The sequence below is a fragment of the Macaca fascicularis genome, chromosome 11 (genome assembly GCF_037993035.2).
Source record: "Macaca fascicularis isolate 582-1 chromosome 11, T2T-MFA8v1.1".
NCBI classification, from domain to species: domain Eukaryota; kingdom Metazoa; phylum Chordata; class Mammalia; order Primates; family Cercopithecidae; genus Macaca; species Macaca fascicularis.
This window is the reverse complement of record NC_088385.1, coordinates 100,236,642-100,251,932: the sequence shown is the minus strand read 5'-3', so window position 1 is coordinate 100,251,932 and position 15,291 is coordinate 100,236,642. Positions and strand designations below refer to the sequence as shown.

Below are 15,291 nucleotides of genomic sequence, written 5' to 3'. Positions count from 1 at the left end.
TGTGTTACCCAAGTCAATCCCAGTTTCTGTAGCTTTGCCAAGGAAAGCTGGCCTACCCAGAACCCCTGCCAAAAGGGCAAGGCTCCCTTCCTCTCCTGCTCCCTCTCTGTCAGCCACCAGCTGATTGGAATGAGACTAGGTATAGGACACATGCACAATCACTGGATTGTCAGGGTGCCCAGTGCAAAGTCTCTGTGCAGACTGGAAAGATCTAGACCTACAATGACCTCATTGTTAGATTTGAGCTGGGAAATAACCAGAAAGTTAAACAGTTCATAGTGGATTCACAGCTTAAAGATGCATGGGGAAATGGCAAGAGGTGCCTTGAAAGGTCATAATGTCACTGAAATGCCAGGGGTTCAGTCTAAGTCACCTTTCTCACAGCACAGAAAACCAATCACTGAGACAACCAGTATTGCCAAGGAAGAAGAATTTTTATTTGGATCTTGTTAGCTGGAGAGAGGAGAGATCAGTCTCAAGTCCATCTCTTCCAACCAAATAAAACTGAGGATTGATACAGTGGTTATATAGCAGAGTATGAAGGTAGCTATGTAGGGGAAGAGAGAAATCATGGAGGGGTAAGGAAACAATCATGATGGATGAGGTGTCTGGCATCTTCATTGTCTGGATGCAGTGATCTGATGAGTTTCAGTTTCTTACCTGAGAGTCAGTTTCCTGAGGAAGGAACTCAGATAAAACAATGTAAGTTTCAAGTTTTAAGGTCAAGGAGAGTCCATTTCTGTTTATTTAAAAAACCATAATCATCAGTTCTATGGGACAATTGGGCCAGTATCAATAAAAAGGTCAGTCAACATTATGGGAATACAAGAAGTATAAGTAAGATAAGCCATGAGGTTGATACAAATATATACCATGAAGAGTAGTATTTTAGGGTATAGGCTTTGGAGTCAGATGAGCATTTGAATATTGATACTTCCCCTTTAATGCTTTGTGACTTGGATTGATTAATCTTCTGAGCCATAGTTTCCTTATCAGTAATACATGGATAATTCTGTGTCTGTTACTGAGTTGTTGAAAGAATTTATTGAGATAATATAGGCAAAATTTTTAGCACAGTCCCAGACACATAGAAACACTAAACAAAAACAGTTATTATTATAGCTATTTCTTCCCAAATGTACCTTATGTTTGATCCTGTACTATCTTTTGAATCTCCTGGCATATATCAATTTATGAATATGTAATGTGGGGGCCATAGGCTCTTGGCCCCCTAAAGGTTCACTGAAAATCACTAACATGAGGCAGATTGCTCAGAAGGAGAAAAGGCATACAAATTTATTTGCCGTGTATACATGAGAGCCTTCAGAATGAAGACCCAGCTACTCAATGTGGTACAGAAGCTTATAAACCATCTTGAGGTTACAGAAAGAATGAGGGCTTGGATCCTGGTAAAACAGGTTATAGAAGAGGGGGAAGGAATTCTATTAAGGGGCAATGCAGGATTAACTTGTAAATAGTTCTGTTTGGAATTGAAATGATAAAAGGGTCTGCTCAGATGGGGTTATATCTTGGTAAGAAAAAACAGTTGTTCTTGGTGGGTCTGGATCTTAGGCAGCTAAAGAAACTTCAGCTTCTTGGAGGGGTGCAGGGAAAGTCAGAGAGACCTTGACGTTTCTTCAGCTCAGGATGGCAAAACATCATATTCTTGGGTATTGGTTTTTGAGCCCCAACAGTAATCAATAATTGTATGTTGAGTTCCAGGAAGTTTTCTTGTATTTAAGTCTGGATTTTTTATTGACCAAACTTCTGAAATAGCTGAATCAATTTTCTAATCCACATTTTTTTTCTATCTTTAACGATAAAAGGAGATTCTACCTAGACTGCTTGTTTAATTTTGGGGATATAAAACTTAAGTTTTCTTTTTTTTAAGTATCCTGAAGTCTTGAATGGTTGTAAGACTCACACAATAAAAAGGAGTATTAGCATTTAAATATCAGTTGGCAACTGAGTAGGCGGTACTCTCATAGAGCTCGAGGTTTCTTACCTTTTTCTCTTAGAAAGTAAGTACTTTTCTTAGTAAGAATTTTCTCTTGCTGGAGTGGTACAAAGGGCGGTGGGTGGATTCAATTTCAGTCATGTCAACTTTCTTTCTATTTCCCTCCTCTCCCTACAGATAATTAAGGACTACGTGGTGTGTATAAATAGCTTCAGTGGAGAACATCCTCTTATCTTTGCCCCTCTCATCACCAAGCAGGGCCCCTAACTGATGTTGCAATTAGAGTACTGATTTAGCTCTGAGAGACACATTGCAAATGATCTGCTGAGGAGGATGGTATTTATATCAGTACTGACTGATGAAGACTTTGTCAACTGTACCTTTGGCAGATCATCTGATGGCATGCCCCTGGGTTAATCTACTTCTCATTATAAACGATGACCCATGATGATGTGTTTTCTGAACCACTCATCTTGCACAGAGTGCCACGATGTGGAACAGCCCTATGTAAATTCTGATAATTAAGGAAATAATCCAAAGTATAGGGGTCAACGAAAAAACTATAGAGGTCAAGACATTTGGTGAGTTACTAGGGCACAGTAATTTGATTTTGATTTGAAGGAATTCACACTTCTGTATTGCAGGTTTAATTGTCTATTTTGACATAGAGAAAGGAAATAAAAATATACTACTTATGTTTCCCATAGAAAGACTGGGCAATTTGGTCTGTGGCCATACCACTCTGAACGCACCCGATCTCGTCTGATCTTGGAAGCTAAGTACGGTTGGGCCTGGTTAGTACTTGAATGGGAGACCACATGGGAATACCGGGTGCTGTAAGAAAGATTGGGCAATTTGAAGTTGCCTTTTTTCATTTCGTAGATGCTGTGAGTACTTCAAAACCACAACATATTCTCGGGTCAAGTAAGTAATATGGAATCAGAAGTGCAAAGATTGTTTTGATTATTTGACTAAAGTTAAAAGCCAGTGATTTAGTACGTCTATTAAAATAGACAAATATGCATATTATAATTGTGTATTATATTTATCACATAGCAATTATATTTTATAGAATATAATTATAATTTATATAATATTTAAAAATTTTCTCCTTTGTGAAAGTAGAAATGTAGTGGAAACAGTGATAGGGAGTTGAGCTAATTCTTATCCTCACTTTGTCCTGAATGGCTAGAAGGTTGATATTACAGTCCCTTAGCATAAAGATTCATCTCTGCCCTCTTCTTTGATATGGAGTGTTGATATTTGTAATCTTTTGGGAGAGATTTGCAAACATAGTGGCATGCCCCTCCTGATCTTTTTTTTACTCCTAAACAGATTACCATTTCTAAGCCTTTCCTACCTAAAAATCTTTCTATTGACCAAGTGTGCACAAGGAGTCCAGATAATATTGCAACATAGAAAATCATCACTCAGGCTGGGCATGGTGGCTTACTGGGCATGGTGGCTCACTCCTGTAATCACAGCACTTTGGGAGGCTGAGTCGGGTGGATTCCTTGAATATAGGAGTTTGAGACCAGCCTGGGCAACATGGGGAAATGCCCATTTCTACAAAAAATACAAAAATTAGTCTGTGGTGGCATGTGCCTGTAGTCCCAGTGACTCAGGAGGCTGAGGCAGGAAGATAGCTTGAGCCCGGGAGGCAGAGGTTGCAGTGAGCCAAGATCACACCACCATCCTCTAGCCTGGGCCACAGAGTGAAATCCTGTCTCAACAATAACAACAACAACAAAAAACCAAGAAAAGAAAATCATTGCTCAGTACATACTGAGCCATCCCTCTGGTGTGCACAAGGGCACTCTTCTTCCTCTCCTTCCCCCAGTGTCCCCTCGTCTTAGGATGCTACCTCTTCCTCTCCACTTTGGCTCCAGTGCTCAGCCAACCAGATCAGTCCTGTTGAAACTGAAGATGAGGGACATACAGGAAATCCTTATTTTTGAGAAAAAGGTAGAATGAAAATGGTACCTTCTGGTCCTGTCTCAGAGTGAAGTAGCTACCAAACTAACTTCTTTCACTAGTTTCGAGAAGTGAAGCCAGCTGGACTTCCTGGGTTGAGGGGGGACTTGAAGAACTTTTCTGTCTAGTTAAAAGGATTGTAAACACACCAATCAGCACCCTGTGTCTAGCTAAAAGTTTGTAAATGCACCAATCAGCACTCTGTAAAAATGCACCAATCAGCGCTCTGTGTCTAGCTAAAGGTTTGTAAACAGACCAATCAGCACTCTGTAAAATGGACCAATCAGCGCTCTGTAAAATGGACTAATTAACAGGATGTCAGAGGGGCCAAATAAGGGAATAAAAGCTGGCCACCGGAGCCAGCAGCGGCAACCTACTCAGGTCCCCTTCCATGCTGTGGAAGCTTTGTTCTTTCACTCTTCACAGTAAATCTTGCTGCTGCTCACTCTTTGGGTCCACACTACCTTTATGAGCTGTAATACTCACTGTGAAGCTTTGCAGCTTCACTCCTGAAGTCAGCGAGACCACGAACCCACCAGGAGGAACAAACAACTCTGGATGTGCCACCTTTAAGAGCTGTAACACTCACTGCAAAGGTTTGCAGCTTCACTCCTGAAGTCAGTGAGACCGTGAACCCATCAGAAGGAAGAAACTCCGGACATATCTGAACATCTGAAGGAACAAACTCCGGACACACCATCTTTAAGAACTGTAATACCATGAGGATCTGCAGCTTCATTTTTGAAGTAAGCAAGACTAAGAACCCACCGGAAGGAACCAATTCTGGACACAGTTTGGCCCATTCCTTAAGACTTTTGTGCTATGTTGTTTCTTTATTTTCTGTTATCATAGACCCACTGTGTTGTTCTAACTTGGATGAAGAGATTGGAAAACTTTGGATTACTGTACAATCAAGGCCTTTCCCATCTTTTATAAATATCTGGACCCCTCCTTCCTTTGTGACTAGTGGCTCTGGGCAAAACACAATCTGTATACTCATCTCAAAAATGTCAGATGTAGCCCCTGGGAGGATAAAAAAGACAGCAGGAAATCAATATGTGCTGTAGGACAAAATAGATGAAGGACTCTCAAAGCTCAAAAATAAGAAAAACACAGACCAATTAAAAAATGGGCAAACAACTCAAAAAGAAACTTAAATATAAAAATGCTCGATAAGCATTTGAAAAGATATTCAGCATCATTAGGAAAATGCAAATTAAAACCACAAAGAGATACCACTAAACCCAAAATAGAGTGGCTTAAAAAATTTTTTTAACCCAAGTGCTGGCCAGGCACAGTGGCTCACGCCAGTAATCCCAGCACTTTGAGAGGCTGAGGCAGGCAGATCACATGAGGCCAGGAGTTTGAGACCAGCCTGGCCAACATGGTGAAACTCTGTCTCAACTGAAAATACAAAAATTAGCCGGGCATGATGGCAGGTGCCTGTATTCCCAGCTACTTGGGAGACTGAGGTGGGAGAATCACTTGAACCCAGGAGGCAGAGGTTGTAGTGCACCGAGATTGCATCATTGCACTTAGCCTGGGCAACAAAGTGAGACTGTCTCAAAAAAAAAAAAAAAAAAAAAAAAAAAATTTCCAAGTGCTCTTGAAGATGCAGGGGAACTCTCTAATTTTTTTTTTTTCTTTTTTCCTGAGATGGAGTCTCACTTTTATTGCCCAGGCTGGAGTGCAGTGGCCCGATTTCGGCTCACTGCAACCTCCACCTCCCAGGTTCAAGCAATTCTCCTACCTCAGTTTCCCGAGTAGCTGGGATTACAGGCATGCGCCACCATACCCAGCTAAGTTTTACATTTTTCATAGAGATGGGGCTTCACCATGTTGACCAGGCTGTTCTTGAACTCCTGACCTCAAGTGATCTGCCCAACTTGGCCACCCAAAGTGCTGCGATGACAGATGTAAGCTGAGAGGAGCCGGGCACATTCCTCAGCCCCGGGCTCAAAACAAGCCCAATACAAACACATCCCATCCTCCCATCCCACCACATATCGCCATATATCTCTCAAACTTTCTGAGCCCAGTACAAACACATCCCATCCTCCCATCCCACCACATATCGCCATATATCTCTCAAACTTCCTGAGCCCAGTACAAACACCACCTGGAAAAGTCTCCGATAAGGAGGCAGCCGTTCAAAGTTTTACGAAAGCGCGGGAACCAAAAGAATTCCTTTGTTCCCCTGTAACTTTCGGGCTATAAAAAGCAAACACTCGCATTGTTCGGGGCCCTCTTGTATGCTGTGTAATGGAGGGACCAAGTTCGAACTTGTCATAAAGATCCTTACCGCTTGGCTTTGACTCTGGACTCTGGTGGTCTTCTTTGGGGAATAGAGGGTCTGGGCATAACAGTTTCATTTATATGATATTCTGGAAAAGGCAAAGCTGGAGGAATAGAAAACACATGGTAGTTTTCAGGGGTTGGAGGTGAGGGAAGGAGCTGACAACAAAGGGTTGTAAGGAATTTTTAGGGATAATCGAAATGCTCTATATCTTCATGTTTCTGCCTACGTGATTGTACCTGTCAGAAATTACAGAACTATACACTACAAAGGCTAAAAACTTAATACATGTAAATTACGTAGAATAGAAAACAAAATAAAAGTTATTGATAATGGCAAGTTGCTTCTTTGAGAAAACTGACAAAATAAGACACATCTCTGGTAATATTAGCCAAGGTTGCCAAAATGAAACAGGGAGAGAGGGTGGGACATATGGGACAAGGGGCCCATCCAAAGCAGCTTCTCTTCTGCTAGAACCCTAGGTTCAGGACTGTAGAGGGAAGGGGCAGTGAGTGAAGGCTGGAGAAATAACACTTGTGAGGTGAGATTAAAACATCTAAGGTCAGTTTCCCTGCTAATGAGGAGGCAAAAGGGTGATTTAACAGCAGTCTTTGAGATTTTATGCCTCCTTGACAGCTTGATTATGGTTCAATTTAGCAAGAATGACAGCTTAAATAATCTTTAGCATATTATAATGGAGTTGCGTCTGTGGAATTATATGGCTTATCTGAAAGGTAAAGCACTTGTAGTGCCTTGTAAAATGAAAATGCAGCATGCGGAGGCTTGCATTGTGAATTTTATCTCCAGATCGACTGCAAGAACAAACCAGCAATCCCAAGAGGAACCACAGACCCTCTGAAAGAAGTGAATTGCTTCTGCAGGACCCGGGAGACACCCCAAATACTGTGACTGCCCCAACTGTGGAAGTGGGAAAGGGAGACCCTCCTCTCCTGAACACATGCCCGCTGGAGAAACTGAAGGTCTGTTTGCGGGGGAAGCTTCTGACTTTACCTGGACCTGAGTCAAGTTAGAGAGCTGAGCAAAATACATGGGTAGAGGAAGCAGCAGAAAGGCCCTGGGAGCTTGCTGGGTCCCCAAACAGCCCATTCCTGCCTGACACCACAGGGATCCATCCAGAGGGTGGCCAAAGGAGCAGGGGGAAAACTCCACAGGCAGAAGGAATTCTCTAGCTGAACTTTGCAACGATTTAAACAGGGCAAGAAGCCTCCTGGCCAGATCTAAGGGGAGGGGGTGAATCAGGTGTTCAGACTTCACAGGTAAGGGAAAAACTAAAGCTTTTTTCTGTTGCAGCTGAGAGGCAGATAACCTCCGGCAAGTTTTCAAGCCTGTCTCACCCTCCACCTGGAAACAGACTTGGGCTGTCGTGGGAGGCACAGTGGGAGTGAGACTGGTACTTCGGTTTGCATGGGAGCTGGTGAGGCCTGTGACTACCGGCTTTCTCTTGCTTTCCTGACAACCTGCATGACTCAGAAGAGGCAGCCATAATCCTCCTAGGTACACAGCTCCAGTGACCTGGGAATCTCACCCCCATCCCCCACAGCAGCCGCAGCAAGACCCGCCCAAGGAGAGTCCAGCCTCAGACACACCTAGCCCTGCCCCCACCTGATGGTCCTTCCCTATCCACCCTGGTAGTGGAAGACAAAGGGCATATAATATTGGCAGTTCAAGGGCCTCAGCCACTGCTGGTCCCTCTCCATACTACTACAACTGATGCTTTCTGGAAAGTGCCACCTCCTGACAGGAGGCCAACCGCACAAAAATAGAGCATTAAACCACAAAGCTAAGGACCCTCATGGAGTTCATTGCACTCTCCGTCACCTCCACTGGAACAGGCGCTGGTATCCACAGTTAAGTGACCCACAGATGGCTCACATCATAGGACTCTGTGCAGAAAACTCCCAGTACCAGCCCAGCGCCGGGTAGACTCACTGGGTGGCTAGACCCAGCAGAGAGACAACAATCACTGCAGTTCAGCTCACAGGAAGCCACATCCATAGGAAAAGGGGGAGAGTACTACATAAAGGGAACATCCCATGGGACAAAAGAATCTGAACAACAGCCTTCAGTCCTAGATCTTCCTTCTGACACAGCCTACCAAAATGAGAAGGAACCAGAAAACCAACTCTAGTAATATGACAAAACAAGGATCTTCGACACCGCTGCCCCAAAAATCATACTACTTCACCAGCAATGGGTCCAACTAAGAAGAAATTCCTGATTTACCTAAAAAATAATTCAGGAGGTTAGTTATTAAGCTGATCAGGGAAGGACCAGAGAAAGGCAAAGCCTGATGCAAGGAAATTAAAAAAAAAAAAAAGATTCAGGAAATGAAGGAAGAAATATTCAGGGAAATAGATAGCTTAAAGAAAAAACAATAACAAAATCAGGAGACTTGGGACCCACTTTTAGAAATGTGAAATGCTCTGGAATGTCTCAGCAACAGAATTGAACAAGTAGAAGAAAGAAATTCAGAGCTCAAAAACAAGGTCTTTGAATTAACCCAATCCGACAAAGAAAAAAGAATAAGAAAATATGGACAAAGCCTCCAAGAAGTCTGGGATTTTGTTAAATGAACAAAACTAAAAATGATCGGTGTTCTTGAGGAAGAAGAGAATTCTAAAAGCCTGGAAAACATGTTTGGGGGAATAATCGAGGAAAACTTCCCCGGCCTTGCTAGAGATCTAGACATGCAAATACAAGAAGCACAAAGAACAACTGGGAAATTCATCGCAAAAAGATCTTCGCCTAGGCACATTGTTATCAGCTTATTCAAAGTTAAGATAAAGGAAAGAATCTTAAGAGCTGTGAGACAGAAGCACTAGGTAACCTATAAAGGAAAATCTATCAGATTAACATCAGATCTCTGAGCAGAAACCCTCCAAGCCAGTAGGAGTTGGGGACCGATCTAGCAGAAGAAAGGAAACAACAAAGACCAGAGCAGAACGAAATGAAATAGAAACAAACAAAAACAAAAATAGAAAAGAAAAATGAAACAAAACCTGGTTCTTTGAAAAGGTAAATAAATTGATAGATCATTAGCAAGATTAACCAATAAAAGAAGAGAGAAAATCCAAATAACCTCACTAATAAATGAAACAGGAGATTTTACAACTGACACCACCGAAATACAAAAGATTATTCAAGGCTACTATGAATTAACCAGAAAAACCTAGAAGAGATGGATAAGTTTCTGGAAAAATAATACAACCCTCTAAGCTTAAATCAGGAAGAATTAGTTACCCTGAACAGGCCAATAACAAGCAACAAGTCCAGGACAAGACAGATTCACAGCAGAATTCTACCAGACATTCAAAGAAGAATTGGTACCAATTCTTTTGACACTATTCCACAAGATAGAGAAAGAAGGAACGCTCCCTAATTCATTCTATGAAGCCAGCATCATCCTAATACCAAAACCGGGAGAGGACATAACCAAAAAAGAAAACTACAGACCTATATCCTTGATGAACATAGATGCTAAAATCCTTATCAAAATACTAGCTAACCGAATCCAACAACATATCAAAAAGATAATCCACCATGATCAAGTGGGTTTCATACCGGGGATGCAGGGATGGTTTAACATACCCAAGTCAATAAATGTGATACACATAAACAGAATTAAAAACAAAAATCACATGATCATCTCAGTAGATGCAGAAAAAGCATTCAACAAAATCCAGCATCCCTTTATGACTAAAACTCTCAGCAAAATCGGCATACAAGGGACATACCTTAATGCATACCTTAATGCAATAAAAGCCGTCTATGACAAACCCACAGCCAACATAATACTGAATGGGGAAAGGTTGAAAGCATTCCCTCTGAAAACTGGAAAAAGACAAGGATGCCCACCCTCACCACTCCTCTTCGACATACTACTGGAAGTCCTAGCCAGAGCAAGTGGAAAAGAGAAAGAAATGAAGGGCATCCAAATCAGTACAGAGGAAGTCAAGCTGTCACTGTTTGCTGACAATATGATTGTTTACCTTGAAAATCCTTAGGACTTCTCTAGAAAGCTCCTAGAAGTGATAAAAGAATTCAGCAAAGTTTCCAGATACAAGTTTAATGTACACAAATTGGTAGCTCTTCTATGCACCAACAGCAACCAAGCAGAGAATCAAATCCAGAACTCAACCCCTTTTACAATAGCTGCAAAAAATAAAATAAAATACTTAGGGATATACCTAACAAAGGAGTCAAAAGAACTCTACAAGGAAAACTATAAAACACTCCTGAAAGAAACCATAGACGACACAAACAAATGGAAACACATCCCATGCTCGTGGGTGGATAGAATCAATATTGTGAAAATGACCATACTGTCAAAAGCAATCTACATACTGCCAAAAGCAATCAACGCAATCTCCATCAGAATACCACCATCATTGTTCACAGAATTAGAAAAAACAATTCTAAAATTCATATGGAACCAAAAAAGAGCATGCATAGCCAAAGCAAGACTAAGTAAAAAGAACAAATCTGGAGGCATCACACTTCCTGATTTCAAATTATACTCTAAGGCCATGGTCACCAAAATAGTGTGGTATAAAAATAGACACATAGACCAATGGAACAGGATACAGAACCCAGAATAAACCCAAATACTTACAGTCAACCGATGTTTGACAAAGCAAACAAGAATGTAACGTGGGGAAAGGACACCCTTTTCAACAAATGGTGCTGAGATAATTGGCTAGCCACATGTAGGAGAATAAAACTGGATCTCATATCTCACCTTATACAAAAATCAACTCAAGATGGACTAAGGACTTAAATCTAAGACCTGAAACTATAAAAATTCTAGAAGATAACATTAGAAAATCCCTTCGAAAGATTGGTTTAGGCAAGGATTTCATGACCAAGAACCCAAAAGCAAATGCAATAAAAACAAAGATAAATAGCTGGGACCTAATTAAACTAAAGAGCTCTGCGCAGCAAAAGGAACAGCCAGGAGAGTAAATGGACAACCCACAGAGTGGGAGAAAATCTTCACAGTCTATATGTCTGACAAAGGACTAACATCCAGAATCTACAATGAATCCAAACAAATCAGTAAGAAAAAACAAACAATCCTATCAAAATGGGCTAAGGGCATGAATAGACAATTCTCAAAAGAAGATATACAAATGGCCAACAAATATATGAAAAAATGGCCAACATCACTAATGATCAGGCAAATGCAAATCAAAACCACAGTGCGATACCACCTTACTGCTGCAAGAAAGGCCATAATCAAACAATCAAAAAACAGTAGATGTTGGCATGGATGTGGTGAACAGGGAACACTTCTACACTACTGGTGGGAATGTAAACTAGTACAACCACTATGGAAAACAGTGTGGAGATTCCTTAAAGAACTAAAACTAGAACTACCATTTGATCCAGCAATCCCACTACTGGGTATCTACCCAGAGGAAAAGAAGTCATTATTCGGAAAACATGCTTGCACACGCATGTTTATAGCAGCACAATTCACAATTGCAAAATTGTGGAACCAACCCAAATGCCCATCAATCAATGAGTGGCTGAAGAAACTGTGGTATGTGTGTGTATATATATATATACACACAAATACTATATATACTATATATATATACACACACACACACGAATACTATACAGCAATAAAAAGGAATGAATTAACAGCATTTGCAGTGACCTGGATGAGATTGGAGACTATTATTGGAGACCATTATTTTAAGCGATGTAACTCAGGAATGGAAAACCAAACATCATACGTTCTTACTGATATGTGGGAGCTAAGCTATGAGGATGCAAATGCATAAGAATGATAAAATGGACTTTGGGGACTTGGAAGGAAGAGCTGTTGGGGGGCGAGGGATAAAAGACTACAAATATGATGCAGTGTATACTGCTTGGGTGATGGGTGCACCAAAAATCTCACGAATCACCACTAAAGAACTTACTCATGTAACCAAATACCACCTGTACCCCAATAAATTATGGAAAAATTAAAAAAGGAGGAAAAACAGTAAAATGAAATGAAAATGTGTCCGGAGTATACTTAATAGCCATATAGTTTCTGGCCACTTTGTCCTTATCTATAAAACAGGCACAGTTTTATCTGCTTCATAATTTCGTAGGGAGGCATCAAGTCAGATTGCCTGTAAAAAGTGCTCAGCCTCTAGCCGGGCGCGGTGGCTCAAGCCTGTAATCCCAGCACTTTGGGAGGCCGAGACGGGCGGATCACGAGGTCAGGAGATCGAGACCATCCTGGCTAACACAGTGAAACCCCGTCTCTACTAAAAAATACAAAAAACTAGCTGGGCGAGGTGGCGGGCGCCTGTAGTCCCAGGTACTCGGGAGGCTGAGGCAGGAGAATGGCGTGAACCCGGGAGGCGGAGCTTGCAGTGAGCTGAGTTCCCGCCACTGCACTCCAGCCTAGGCAAGAGAACCAGACTCCGCCTCAAAAAAAAAAAAAAAAAAAAAAAAGTGCTCAGCCTCTTTTATGGCTCCATCCCCCTCTTCTCTCAACTCATTCTCCTTTTTTTTTTTTTTTTTTTTTTTCTTTTACTGAGGGCTGCGAGCATTGACATTTTTAAGGCAATAGTATTAAAAAAAACACCAAACTATTCATTATGTGGAAATGCTGGATACTGTTCTAAGTTCCAAAGTTTATTGACCCATTTAATTGTCACACCAATCCTATAAGGGAGGTATTATTATTACCTCCATGTTACAGACTTAGACACTGAAGAACAAGCAAGGGTAGTTGAATTGCTAAGGACGTTGCAACTGTTTCTTCTTATTGAAAATAAAATAATGTTTTTCGTGGGTTTCACTCTCTCTTTTTAGCACTTCTTTCCTCTTAGCAGCACACTTCCGTTTATGTTACCTTTTATACTTGCAAAGCACTTTCATATTTTATTTGCAAACACGGGGATTTTGATGTGAAGTAGTAGTAATGCATACGTGTTGCTGAAATTGAATGATGACCATTTCTAGAAAGTTAAATGCTGCTATTCTGAGTTCCATATTATTTTTATTTTTATTTTTGAGACAGGGTCTCACTCTGTCACCCATGCTGGAGTGCAGTGGCACGATCACAGCTCACGGCAACCTCCACCTCCTCCTCCCTTCAAATATGTCTTGAACACTGAGAATAAAAAAACAAACAAAAAAACCCAAAACACACGCCCTGTTAGCTGTGTATCTTTAAGTGATGGAGGGTGCCTTGTCCCAGATGGACACATTTCATTGACCACTATGCCATCACATGGCTACACTTGCTGCAAGTAAGGCTGAGAACTGCAGTCAGAGTACAGGAGGAAAGAGCAAAAGGATGAGTGATCAGGCAACTTTGATATGTTCTCTGTGTTGGCCGTTCTTGTCTTGCTATAAAGGAATACCTGAGACTGGATAATTTATAAAGAAAAGAGGTTTAGTTTGCTCATGGTTCTGCAGGCTGTACAAGCATTGTGCCAGCTTCTGCTCAGCTTGTGGGGAGGCCTCAGGGCGCTTTCAGTCATGGCACAAAGTGGAGTGCGAGCAGGCACGTCGCATGGTGAGAGCAGGAGTAAGAGAGAGGGAGGGAAGGTGCTACACACTTTTAAACAAACAGCTGTCGTGAGAACTCACTCAGTATCACGAGGACTGCACCAAGATATAAGGGATCTGTGCCTATGACCCAATTATCTCCCTGTAGGCCCTGCCTCCAACATTGGGAATTACGTTTCAATTTGAGATTTGGGCAGGAAAAACATCCAAATCATGTCAGTGTCCTTTGATTAAATATAAGTTTTAAACTTAATGTAGTCATATGTGTCATTTCGGTTTTTTGTGTTTTTTTTTTTTTTGAGACAGGGTCTTACTCTATCACCCAGGCTGGAGTGCAGTTGCACAATCATGGCTTACCGCAGTCTTGACCTCCCAGGCTCAAGTGATCCTCCTGTATCAGCCTCGAGAGTAGCTGGGACTATCGGTGTGTGCCAGCAAGCCTGGCTAATTTGTTTTTATTTTTATTTATTTGTATTTTTGAGATGGAGTTTTGCTTTTGTTGCCCAGGCTGGAGTGCAACGGCATCATCTCAACTCACTGCAATCTCCACCTCCTGAGTTCAAGTGATTCTCCTGCCTCAGCCTGCCAAGCTGGAACTACAGGCATACGCCACCATGCCTGGCTAATTTTGTATTTTTAGTAGAGAGTGGGTTTCACCATGTTGGTCAGGCTGGTCTCAAACTCCTGCCTCGGTCTTCCAAAGTGCTGGGATTACAGGCACAAGCCACCACACCTGGCCATTTATTTTTGTATTTTTTGTAGAGATGGAGTTTTGCCATGTTTCCAGGCTAGTCTCCAACTCCTGAGCTCAAGCAACCCACCAGTCTTGGCCTCCCAAAGTGCTGAAATGACCAGCATGAGCCATCCTGCTCAGCTACAGATTTTTCTTTATATGTTGCACATTTGATGTCTTATTTGAAAAATCATTCTTTATCCTAAGGACATGAGGATGCTATGCTATATTCTATTCTTAAAGTTTTCAAGTTTTGACTTCCACATTTAAGTCTTCAATCTACCTGTCATCAACCTTCGTGTATCATGTGAAGCAGGGATTTTATTTTTTCTCTTCGTGTCTCATACTCTGGAATTTCATGATGCTGTTTTTTTGGTATAGGTTTTTCTTCTGTGCTAAGTTCTCTCGATCTGAAGATTTGTGTTCTTCAAACCTTGGAAAAAGTTCTTTATTTGATTATTTTATCCCCTTCATTTTCTCTTTCAGGAACCCCTGTCGAATGTTTGAGATCTTGGATCAATCCTTTACATATTTATCTTTTCTTTCACATTATCAGTTTATTATTATTATCACAGTTCACTGCAGACTTGACCTCCTGGGTTCAAGTGGTCCCCTCACCTCAGTCTCCTGAGTAGCTGGGACTACAGGTGCACATCACCACTCCCAACTAATTTTTGAATTTTTTGTACAGACAGGATCTCACTATGTTAGCCCAGGCTGACCTCAAACTCCTGGGCTCAAGCTGTCCTCCTGCCTTGGCCTCCCAAAGTGCCGGGATTACAGGAGTGA

General features: G+C 41.5%; 1 long non-coding RNA gene and 1 pseudogene across 1 annotated transcript in view; both read left to right on the top strand.

The window, feature by feature from the left end:
* The window catches only part of LOC123567566 (uncharacterized), a 111,132-nt gene that overhangs the window by 65,702 nt on the left and 30,139 nt on the right, over positions 1–15,291 (top strand). The gene's annotated exons all lie outside the window — the stretch shown is intronic.
* On the top strand, positions 2,682–2,800 carry LOC123567705 (5S ribosomal RNA; annotated as a pseudogene).